General features: G+C 34.6%; 1 protein-coding gene across 6 annotated transcripts in view; it reads left to right on the top strand.

Moving 5' to 3' along the window:
* The window catches only part of LOC102676276 (leucine-rich repeat-containing protein 24), a 419,962-nt gene that overhangs the window by 159,900 nt on the left and 247,428 nt on the right, over positions 1-12,634 (top strand). For 4 of the 6 annotated variants that reach the window (XM_031509239.1, XM_031509236.1, XM_031509243.1 and 1 more), the window contains exon 2: positions 10,817-10,883. The gene's annotated coding sequence lies outside the window, so the exon portion shown is untranslated. Of the gene's footprint in view, positions 1-3,429; positions 3,935-10,816; positions 10,884-12,634 lie in introns of those variants that run through there. The other 2 variants (XM_031509241.1, XM_031509237.1) reach the window with 2 other exon arrangements.

The raw sequence follows: 12,634 nt of genomic DNA, 5'->3' as shown, positions 1-12,634 counted from the left end.
CGTGACTTGGCTGCTGCCCTTCCATCGTATCGTACCACGTACGAAGAAACTCGTCGGTGGCGAATATTTTCGTTTCAGGGATCTCGCGTGGATAAAACAGCGACGAGATAGGGGTTAGCAGCCGTTTGTTATGCGGTGGCCGCTTTATCAATTGAGTTATTTAGAAGGAAGGGGGAGGGGTTTCTCTCGAAAGGGGAGGTTATGACCCGAGGGAATTGGGCTTAAATCGTGGCAGAGGGGAGATAAGTATGGATGTGTATTGGGGATATTTATTGCCTGCAATTACGTCGATTTCTTTGTCGATACTGCCACTTTCAATTCGCGAGTACGCGAGTCTGAGGGAAATGAAAGTATACGTTGCGCGGATATTTATTGTTCGGAGGTTACGTTGAATTTATACGAATTATTTGTGAATGTTAAACGAAAAATAAGAGTAATAAGTTATAAGTAAGCGGTGCAGATAATAAGAGGGAATGGATTTTATAAAAATTCCATGTATTACGTATATATTTTTGAATTTAAAACTGAGTAATCTATTTCTTCTTTTTTCTTCTTCTTTTTCTTCTTTTTTTATACAGAAATTGCAATATTACATAAAAAATTTAAAACCAAAGAAGAAGGATTTTTTATGTTAATTCGGTTTTTACTTCAATACGGGAAAAATAAATTGTTTCCAGAAAAGGGACGAATTAATTAAAATTAATTAAAACCTACTGTTATAGTTTAATTCATTTTTTTTTTGTGAGATATACCATTAATATACCTTTTACCACGTTGTGATAATAATTCAAAGCATTTCCTCTGTGGCTAATAATCCTGTGAAAGGGATATGAAGCTAATCTTTGCGTTAATTTATACCGCGTTGAAGTAAAACCCTTTTCATCTTCGCTTCGTCTTTTAATGCAATCAAAAAGGAATAACCGCGGATACATTTAAATTAGATATTAAATTAAATATCATTAAGGAAAATGTAAAAAAAATTTCGTGAAATAATTTTCATTTATGTACATGTATTCGGAAAAAATATTTGCACAAGTATCTACGCAACTTCATTTATAAAATATTTACTCGGTCTCGATATTTTTATCCTCGCAAAATTTTATTCTTCAAAATATAAATTCCAAAGAAAATCATCGCCACGAATTACGAGTTTACTATCGCCCCTTAAACCAACAAAATTTCTCTTCCAACTCGGTCAGCGATTTCCAGAGACCAAATGGAAGATTCGCGCAGATACGAACAAGTTCCTCGAGAATTCGAGGGTGAAAAATCCTCGATTTCCAAGGTATCGGCCAACGCTTCTTCGTTTCGAAGCGACATTTATCGAACGAGTATCGACAAGTCGAGTCCAGTATAGGAACATAACTGATTTTTCGTGTAAGCACAATGGAAAAAAGTAAAAAGAGGATGGCGTAGATTTTGAATTCATTGGATTGATGTCAGAAAGACATGAAAGTGATTAAACGAGAGACAATCAAGAGGACAAATGCACGTAAAAATGAACAAAAGGAACCATTGCCTCTGAAATGCTTCTTTGCCAAAAAAACATTTGAATTCCGAATCGCGAAATATATTTGTAATTCGTCCATTTGTCTATAGATTAATCCAATCTCGAAAAAGAATCGTTTTCATGAGTAATATTTTATCATTACAAATATTTTAATAACATGCTTGATTAATGCAGGTGAATGACAAGGACAATCAATTAATCATTGAACATTATTCTTATTGATGAATGTAAGATTGGAACAATTGAAATAATCGAATAAGCGATTATCATGTCATGGGAATTGTTTCAAGTTTTCGTATTATCTTTAGAAAAAGCGCGGATGTTTTCGCGTTTGTTTCAAGCGTTTTTACGAAATATACCCGCGCATAAAGGATAAAAGTCACAACTACTATTCTTCGATTATTCCTCGACTATTCCTCGCCTTTCGTCATCCCGTTTCTACTTTAACTTTGTTTCCAGCCGCAAAACCACGCTATTAAAACGAACCATCCTTCGACTATGGCTTCTTCCTAGAAGCTTTCTCTTCGATAGGATTTAACGTTATAGCGAAAAACACGAAGGAAGATCGAGGCAAGGAAGAATAAAGATAATAACGAGGGATAATAAAATCTTTTCACGAGGATGAAGAGATAAGAATTTGTGATGATGATGATGACGATGATGAAGTGGTACAAATTTTATTTAATAGTATGTCTTGCGAATTTTTCACGTTTATGACGTGTATCCTAGAAATATAAAAAATTTTTGAAAATCCATTCAACATATTTTTACCTCTCAAAGATAATTTTTACTAACTAAAATAAATTGCGCAATATATTCGTAGAATCGCTAAATAAAAAGATATCCCCCTTTCGACCCCCTACTTTGTGCACACAATATATTGTTCCCCAATTCGTCTCTCATATTCTATAACCACCGCTCCATCGAAAGTGTCACCAGGGAAAATCATATTACGCTTACGAGGAGGTCGTTATAGCGCGTCGAATATGTCAAGATGCGATAATAAATAACCCTCCCCTATAAACTATAACGATTAGGGGGAGTTAACGAGAGCTACCTAAATGCGACTACCATTGCCTCGAGACTGAAAATGAAACTCGATTTCTGATAGAATTTCTTATTTTTCTAATTATTTATTTAACACGCAAACTTCTGACAAAATTGATACTAGTTTTTATTCGAACAATAATTACATTATCTAACTATTTTTTGCACCATTGTGATTAACAATTCTAATCAATCTCTTTTTTTTATACTTATTCAGACGTAATGCTTATTTATTACTTTCTTTCTATTACCATGACAGTTCCACTCCATGTAACCGTGATTCACTGCGATTACAGTAAAAAGTAGAGGGGGAAAAAAGGAATTGCAAGATACGGGTGAGATTCTTACAGTGGTAATGTCTTCCCATTAATGGTATTCCTTGGAACGATCGTGAAATCCCGGAAGAAAGAAACCGAGGCCATCGCGAAACTTCCGCGAAAGTTGTCGCGCAAGGAGGCTTGAACAGCGTGCTAAAGGACCCTTTCCTCCTTCCCCCATCCCCGATTGTTTCTATGTTAATGTTATGGAATCGTGGTGGAAACGATTGTTCGGTGAATCCAAATGAAATCACTGAAATCATCGTTGGTAACAGGCAACGTTTCAACGATAATTGTATCAATTATAACACATTTGCGCGTTGTTGTTGGAGTAATTAGGATTTTGTAATCAAATAATCGTTGTTCTTCGTTCTTTCCTCTCTTTTTTTTTTCGTGATTCAAAGAAGATTGAAATGCTTCGTGAAATGCAAATACGTTTAACGCGAAATATCGTCGTTTTTTTACGATCTAAATGGATTCCATTCAAGAAATATAAAATTTTCTTAATTTCAATAAAAAAAAAAAAAGAAGAAGAAAAGCGCTTTGATTTCTTAATATCGAATCTGTTCTTCTCTCTTTTTTTTTTTCTTATTATCTCACTTCATAGCTTATCTTCACGCAACTGGATCTGAATGAAACCACTATTTCCATTCGAATCCAGGATCGAAGCAAATTGATCAAATCTAGGTTATCCCTACGTAGATGGCGACAACGCCATCTTTGTTCGCCGTTTCTCCTCTCACAATGGCCACACTATCCCGTCTTGCCCGCTATATCCATCAAAAGTGAGTTGCACAATCATGTTACGCCGTAACTTGTAAGTACGCTTGCATTTACGCTCGCCCTGTTTCCTCAGTTCGGAATATTCACGAATTAGATTAGCATTCAGCCGCGCTGTAAACGTGATAGCCTAACCGAATGTCGGTGCGTGCTCGAGATAACTTCGGAACACGTGCAAGAATTTCCTGATATCTTCGAAGATTCCTCTGCATCTTGTTGCTCGAATCTTTACGTATACAAGATAAAAGGAAATATATAATAGATGAGGGAAGATAGAAAGGTAAAAGTATAGAGAAATCTTTTTTTTTTTTTTTCTTGTTTCTCAAACAAGAGATAAGCGACAACGTTTTCCCTTTCTACGGATTGCATTTCGAAGATTAGCCGAGCTTCGCTTCGTCAAGCTTTGTTACTGGACGAGAAGTTTGGAAAATAAAAAAAAAAAACGTTGGCCCGTGAAAATTTGAAAAATTAAAACTGAAAGAGAGGGGAAACAGCGAGGGGAAAAGTTTTGTTTTTTTACCCGTTTTTTTCGATCCGCTTTCGGGGATCGAAATGATTCGCGATGCAAGTTAATCCCGGGAGTAAAAGAAATTAGGATTTAATTTTCAATTTGGAAACAATATTACAAACCTGTAATGCGGGAAACCGAGAAACTTTCTTTGAAGTTCTTCTGCTCCATCCTTTATTTAGCGCGCGCGCGAGAGAGAGAGAGAGAGAGAGGAAGAGGGAGAAGGGTTACTGGTTAAATGTTTCATTCTCTTTTTTTTAGTTTTGTACTTCTTCCGCGGTCATACCTAAGTTTCCACATTTTAATGGATTCTACTAACGAAGATGCTTCTCTTCCTTCTCCGACTCTTTCCCATTAATCAATGTTTAAGTTTTCGCTGATGAGTCTCGCTCTAGATTTTTTTTTTCTTTTGTTTTTATTAAAACTGGAAGATGTATCTACAAAAGATGGATTCAAGATTGGTTTGTTAGAAGTTGTTTTAATTTAAATTTTTAATAATTCCACGTAAAGTTGTTAGGTCGATTCTAAAGTAATTTTAATTCCATGAAAGTTTAATTAATCGAGTCGAGATCAAGCGATCAATATTCTATTTTTAATATATTTTTTTCCTTGTCGCAAAATATTACACATACAACAATATTCTCGTTTTTTATCTTCTTTTCATTTATTCAAAAGTGGAGAGTCAAAGTTCTTCTTCCCCCCATTCCATTGAGAAAAGAATCTACAAATTTCTTCGACATGTTCTTCTCCATCGAAAAAGATCAATAATCCTACCATCTACGATCCTAGATAAAAGACACGGAAATGTAATCAGAAAGGCTAAGAAATAAAATATAAACATACCGAGGAACGAAAGTACGGGATATCATATATATTTCCTTCTTTCGAAAGAAAACTCGTTGAAGAAAGGATACATCGAACGGAGCCAATTTTGAATATTATCTTTGCAAAGAAGATATACTTTGTCGTTGAATTATAATAATAATACACCTCGACTTTTCTCATACATGCTCGGCCCCGATAACGTTTAATAACTTAAACTCTTCCTCGCCATCGAATCTCTGTAAGGAGGGAGTTTGAATTAAATCTGGAGTTATCGAACAACACTTTGTGCCATACGTAGCGACGAATCAAAAAACAAGTCTGGAAACACGTAAAAAAACTTGATACCCCGCCATAAGAAGTTTTCTCATTCGCCGACACGTTTCTCCATGTCATGAACCGCGTCCGTTAAAATTATGTTACTTCTCTCTCCTAGCACGAAGACACCTTTAGATACGAGCTCAAACGAACAACAACGGGGAGGGAAAAAGTAAGAAGAGTGATACGAGAGAGAGAGAGAAGGAGGAAGGAACGGAAGAAGCAAGTTTCCGGTATCGATCGACGCAACGGCAAACCCGCACGAGAGAGGAATAGAACGTCAAGTCCCTTCGGTTAGCTCGCATAAATCATTGCTCGATTGTTAAACGAAAAGAAAAATCGAAGAGAAGATCGCTCTGTTCGTAAGAATCTAGCATCGATCGGAGTTTGGATCATTGAAAGATGCCTAGAGATTGGATACGAGTCATGAGATTTAGAATCGACAATCAAATAAAAATATAATAAGATTAAAGTGAAAAGTGAAAAGCGCGAGATGAGAATAGAAATTATATCGTGAAAATTATTATAAAAATAAATCCAAGAATCGTGTAATCAATTGTATTTATAATTTCACTTGGCGGATCTTCAAGAAGAATATTATTCAAAAATTTTCCATCGATCAAACTTTGAATCATTTAAGATTTAATTATCATACTCCTAAATAAAATTAGATTAAAAGAACTCGTAGAAAAGAAGAATGGAACCCGAAATTTCTGCAGTTCACGAAAATTATTCTAAACAATAAATGAAAAAAAGAAAAGAAAATTCAAAGTACAGCCATGTACGTGTCGTGCAAAAATCAACTCGAAGTTTAGAGGAACAGCTTCAAGAGGAACAAGTCAAGTTAACTGTGAGATTAAAAAGAACGATCGATAGGGGTGGCGAGATAAAAGACGTGGATATGCGAAATAAAATAAAAGATGAACGAGCGATTTGCAGGCGATCACCGGCGTCAGGTGTTCCTAGGATATATATATATACAATTCTCATGAAGGTTGGTCTGAGTTTTAAAGCAGGCTGGAGAAAGAGGGAGGAAGTCTGAGCTAGGTTGCAGCTGCGGCTGCTCCAACTGTCGAGTGGATCAACCGTTCCCCTGGTGTAATAACGAGCAGAGGGAGGAAACCGGGTCACGATGCCCTCAGAAATTAAACGTAACAACCGCTGTAAAGGCGTAAGACGCGAATGATTACACGGGGTGGGATTAATTCTCGTCGAAGAATTAGACGTGCTCGATAAGAATGTGTCGAGAAGAAGTGTTTCCATGAATGCTTCGTTTGGAACGAAGTCGCTTTGCACGCTTCGATTCAGGGATTCGGTTCGTCTCTGATGAAACTTTGTAAACGAATCAACGGTTGTTGCCTCTGATCCGAGTCAAGTTATGTTTTCTCTTCCTCTTCGTTTCTTTTTAAAGATTTACAAACGATTCTTCCTCTTCTAACTGTTCGTTACAGTTATTGTTGCAAGCGAAAGTTTCGATGTTGGTTATTCTTGATTATTCCTTCGATTCAAGATTGCTTATATGTTTCATAATATAAAGGAGGATTAATAATTAACAATCGAATCGTTGAAAAATTGGCAAGTTTTTCGATTTCCAGAGATTTCCTTCTCTTTTTTATCCAAACAATCCTCCCTACGAGAGAAACTCCTTCGCATTTGCCTCAGAATTCGTGCACATACTCTTGCACAATAGAAAATCTACAATGCAAAGTCCATCTCTAGCATTCCGCACCCCAGGAATGATCGATAATACGGGACAGAGTCAAAGCTCGAGATCGAACACCACTTACGTATTACAATCGAGTAGCCAATGATACATGGATTCTTTTACGGTTTTGGATCAGCGTTACACTCTTTTGGCATCGTGCCCATCTCAATGACGCTTCCATAAGTCTCCTCGAGGAGCGGAACCTCCTCCTCAATACCACCACTCTTGCAACGTTCGGAACATACGATGTCCTGATGTCGTGACTGTGATAACCAGCGCCGAAATTTTTCAACTCCTGCTGAATTGGAATATAAATTGTCGTCCATTTCCGTTGGTGACGATCACATCAGCTCGATTAACCGTGCCTGTCACGCGTTGCACCACGATTGCCTGCCAATTGTAAACTGGATGTTATACTCGAGATTATTGCGAATGTTTGAATACAAAAATCTCTTCCTGTTTTTTCTCGGTTCAATTAATCGTGGTTGGACGGTTTAGTGGATTCTTTTCGTTAAAAACATCGTTGTAATATCCTCGTGTTTAATCGTGATGGTACGAATGAGGATGAGGATTTGTAAGATGAGAAATAGTAGTCGTGGTTAATTTAATTTAATGCGAAGGAATTTTTTTTAGTTTCTTCATTCTCGATATCAATGTATTTTCGCGTTTCGCGTATTGTTTGCAATTATGATTATTTTACAATGTGAAAATAATTTGTAAAATTCAATGGACGCACAACATCAATCTGTTAATCATCATAAATATCATTCACGATTATTAATAATTGAATGAGCACGATTATTAAATTGTAGAAAGGATTTAATTACGGTTATTCAGTTACATTAATGAAATTAAAAATTTAAAATTATTAACGTATCGCGCAATAACATATTGGACAATTATAAATATTTAAACAGATTATTTTAATTCCTGATTATCAAATCTGAGTTTCAAATAACGTGCATATTTTATCAATAAATCCTGCATACGTGACAAAAATATTTCGATCATAACATGGAATCCGATTTATCGCAATATATTTTCCTCTTTATTTATAAATTAACTAAAAAAAAAAAAAAGAAAAATAAGCCTTTCCTCCATGATCATCAAATGAGAAATCTCCGTCTCATAGGGGGGTCAAAGTACAAAGAAAATTGGCCGCGAATCAGTATTCACCAGCGATAGAAATTAATTCCTGATCGATCACTATTTCACCGCAAGAATTTTAATAAGGTGGAAGTTTACCTCATCGATATTTTCTCTACACATATATCAATCTTCAACCGGACGAAAATATCATCGTTTCATTCCTCTTCCTCGAAACAAAAAAAAAAAAAAAAAAAAAAAAAAGGAGAAATATTATTTCTTTATTTATTTATTTACTTACTTATTACGATATAACGTGAAATAAAAACGTCTCGTCAAAGACTTCTTATTTTTTTTTTTTTTTTTCATTCAAATGATTATCTATATACGTATCCTTGCTCGAGGCGTACCTGCTCCTCGCACATAATAATCTAGACGAGATAAAACATGGCTTTCGTTGCGTTCCACGTTGGAGAAAATACCGTTCCGGTTTGCGGGAAAGATGTTTCCGTCCGTCTGCAAAGAATATTTCCTTCGTGTACACGGAGCGTTCCGACGAAACCGTGAAACGATGGTTCGTTCAAGAAACTAGTTTACATTGTTCTCCGAATTCACGTTCGTGGAAACAAAATGCAACGATAATCGCGAGTAAATATTTAAAGACACGCTGTTTTCTTGATTTATAATCGTTAAAATGTGTTCATATTTTAGACTCACCAAAGTTTTTATTTTTTGATGAAATGAACAGTTTTTTTTTTTTTTTATTTTTCAACGAAACTCAACTCATGATCAGAACACGATAGATCGGGTAATTTTTCTTCCATCGAGATGTCATTTTAAGAAGGTGAAAATCAATGAGAATTAAGATTTTAATGAATTTTCGTCTCTTTAAATATAATTTTGTAATGTCGAACAGAGCGAAATTTTAAATTAAAAATTGTTCAGAACGTAATGGTTCTATCACCGTGGTGTGAAATAAAATATAATTGATAACTGATTTCATCCTCTGAAAGAAATTCCTCGTTGCTATATGTGCAATCTATTATGTTCTACATATGTATAAAAAGTTTCGTTAAAATCAGAATTTTCGAGTTAAGTGAATTTTCCTGTAAAATATTCGAATACTTTCATGAGCCACTGGATATTAATTTAGAAACCTTATTTTTTTTTCTTTTTTTTTTTGGTTGAATTTACGACGAAATTTTTTTTTGAAACTTATATGCACGTAATAAATGAAATTTATATTTCTTAATATTTTTTGATGATAACGCTCTTTCAAAATTCTCTTCTACCATTTATCCTTAAGAGAACTTATCTCTAAATACATATATTTATGCATACAAGAATAAAGATGTAAATTTTACAAATTATTCAACCAGAATTCTAGTTTCTATGCTATCATTGCTATGCTACTTGTTTCAAAATACTATGAATTTGTCTATTTTTTTCATTCTTTTATCTTTTTTCATTACTTATTATTTTTATTTTTAATCTATCCAAGAAAGAAGATTTAAAACGATAAATTATAAACTATCATTTGCAAGAATAGGATAAAGTTCAAGAATACAAAAAATATATAATTTTTGTTGTGAATTTTAATTTAATAAAACACAAGTTTTCAAAAAAATTAAATATTTTTTTTTTAATTTCGTACAATCTTTTTCTAAAGTGATTGTATCTAGTTACAATTTCTTTCAAACAAAGAATTTTCGATATGGATATTGCTACATTTTTTGTTTTTACATAGAACAAAACATTATTCTTTAAATAACGAATTAACTCACCTATTCATATAAAAAAATGTGCACAATAGCATAGAAATCGATATTATCCTGAATACGAAGCATACAAAAGGCAAACTAATCAACCAATCCATCTAGACATTTAGTTTTTGAAAAATTAATCCCTTACAATTTTCCAATTTTTATATTTCACTTTCTTGTTTCAATTAAACTATTTCATTTCGGTCTAAACTTTGAGATAAAATTAAAAAAATAAAAATTACAATTTAAAATCAAATATTAAAACTTAAAAAACTTATCAATCTTACGGAAAAATGATTCAAAGAACCGTAGTAGTTAACATTACAATTCTAAAAAATCACGCAATTCGTTGAAATTAGAAATTTTTCAAAAAGTGATCGGAATTGATCAGGTTCAGCCAGCCGAGTGCCTCTTCCACGCCCTAAATCATTTCAATGGGACCATCGATGAACGAAGCCACGGGACACCCTGTATACCGGATTTATTTTCCATCGTGTGTCGAATCGCTGAATCTAACCGTGGCTCGAAATCCAGTAGACAAAGAGGAGGCGCGACTGGAGGGATAGATCTGGAAACGCGAAAAATTTCCAACTTTTGAATCAAGCGTGATCAAAAAACGAATTCACGCGAGATATCGAGCCGTTGATCACACTGTGAACACGAGTTAACTTCGAATCGTGTACGTCAATTATAAGCGAAAGAGAATAGAAAACAGAAAACGGGGGGAAAGGGAAAATGTATCCAACCAACGTATCGAGCATCGAAAAAAAAAAAAAAAAAGAAAAAAGAAAGAAAGAAAGAAAGAAGGGAAAAAAGGGTGAATTATAACGATTATGCGTTTCGAGGAAAAAATTCGCGAGCTCGTAATTACATCAACGATTCGCACTAAAAATAGATAATTATCGATACGTTTTCCTGGTATTTTCCATATCCATATTAATTATACTCCTTTTATTCCAGGTGTTTTTGCAAAAGCTCGAGTATCGCGACGCTTACGCTCACTCGGTTTGAAATCGTGCATTGCGAGGTAAGTCATTTCTTTAATTTTATGATAATTAAGAATATAATCTCGGTCTTTTTCTTTTTTTTTTTTTTTGAATTTTTTCTTTGAAGATATTTTTCGATATTTTTGAAATCAAATTGTGAGACGTACAAGAGGATATTTTATATAATATTATAACGAGGGAGGATATCCAATATCGAACAATTACAGTCAACCCCGAGAAAACTTAAGCACTCTTAGTTAGGCTGGAAAACCACGTGGATCCACTCCCATGAGAAATAGGGTTCCCTTGCTGTGCCAACAGAAGCATCGATGTCTCATGCCGCAACCCCTTGTGTTCCTAATTAGCCACAAAATTTGTTTGTAACTCAAACGATCGATCGTTGCATAATTTCGCCGTTAATACATCCGTTGATCAAAGATCGCCCGTGTAATTTAACCCTTTTGTTAACCAAAGCCCGCCGAACATCGCTCACCACGCTTAAAGGATAATTATGGCCAATCCGTCAAAATCTCACGTTAATTTAACAACTCTAATTGCTTGTAGCATAATTCGATATTCCTCGATGATTAAATTTATTAAACGCATAATATAATGTTCCCGTGATACAAACATTTCTGAATGATGCTTAAGTATAAATTTTACTTGATTTCTTCTAATATTAAAAAAAAAAAAAAAAAAATATCGCAAATTTGAATTATATTATCTTTAAAGAATAAAGAAGAAATTAGGGGGAATTCGTTTAAATTTCGATATAAAATCGAGCGAATTAAAGTGAAATTACCGATTAAAGTATTTTAACAAGATACAAACAATTTAACGATGCAACATCTCGTGAAGATTTCTAGCCGCGAGACTTTCATTTCCCAGTTCCGCGGAATAAATATTCCATTGGTGCACTCGTCGGGACTCACTGTCAATTCGGTGGCCTCTCAAACAATATTTATTTAGCCGGTATCGATTTCGTTGGCATGATATTGGTTTCCCGTACCCGTTGCTTGTATTTCTCTATCTTTCTCTCTCTCTCTCTCTTTCTCTCCTTCTCTCTTTCTGTATTTTCGTGCGCTAAATCTCTGGCCCCTCCCCGCCGTTCGTTTTCACCTATTTCCATCGCTATTTCTTCCACAGTCGATCAAAAAACGCGCCTCGGAGGCAAACTAATTTATAAACATTCAAGATTCGAATCGTCATGTTTTCCCGTACGATCGACTTAATATGGAGGGGGGAAAAAAAAAATTTTTTTTCCCCTCGAGATAAAAAGAAAATATCGAAGGAGCGGTAAGAGAGGGGGGATAACAAAATCAAAATATAGAAACGTCAAGAATGCGGGGAGGGGAGAGAGCTGAAAGCTGTTTCCGAGTGCACAATGCTATTTCCGGCACAATGATGGATTCAATTTTCGATAGCGAATATATTCGACTGGATGGATATGATATTATCTTCCGGAACATCGGAATAGACTAGTTGCTTGTCTTGCGTTTAAATTCATATATAACGTATGGATTAATTTTCTTATTAGAATTATCGATTGATCAATTATCGATGTGTATCTAAAATATATATTTTTATTATCGTGTTGTACTTGTTATGTAAATTTCCGTGACGAAAATGGAGTAATTTTCAGAGAAGGTTTATTCATGTAAATTGTAGAATGCAAATATTCCACTATAACGGTAAATGTTGACTCGAGTAAATTTGAATACGAGTTCGAAGTAATTGTACACAGATGAACGAGGTATCGATGTATTTGACTTACAAAATATAAGTGATGAAA

This window comes from Apis dorsata, unplaced genomic scaffold (assembly GCF_000469605.1).
Source record: "Apis dorsata unplaced genomic scaffold, Apis dorsata 1.3 scaffold_133, whole genome shotgun sequence".
Classification (NCBI taxonomy): domain Eukaryota; kingdom Metazoa; phylum Arthropoda; class Insecta; order Hymenoptera; family Apidae; genus Apis; species Apis dorsata.
This window is presented reverse-complemented; position numbering and strand designations above follow the sequence as displayed.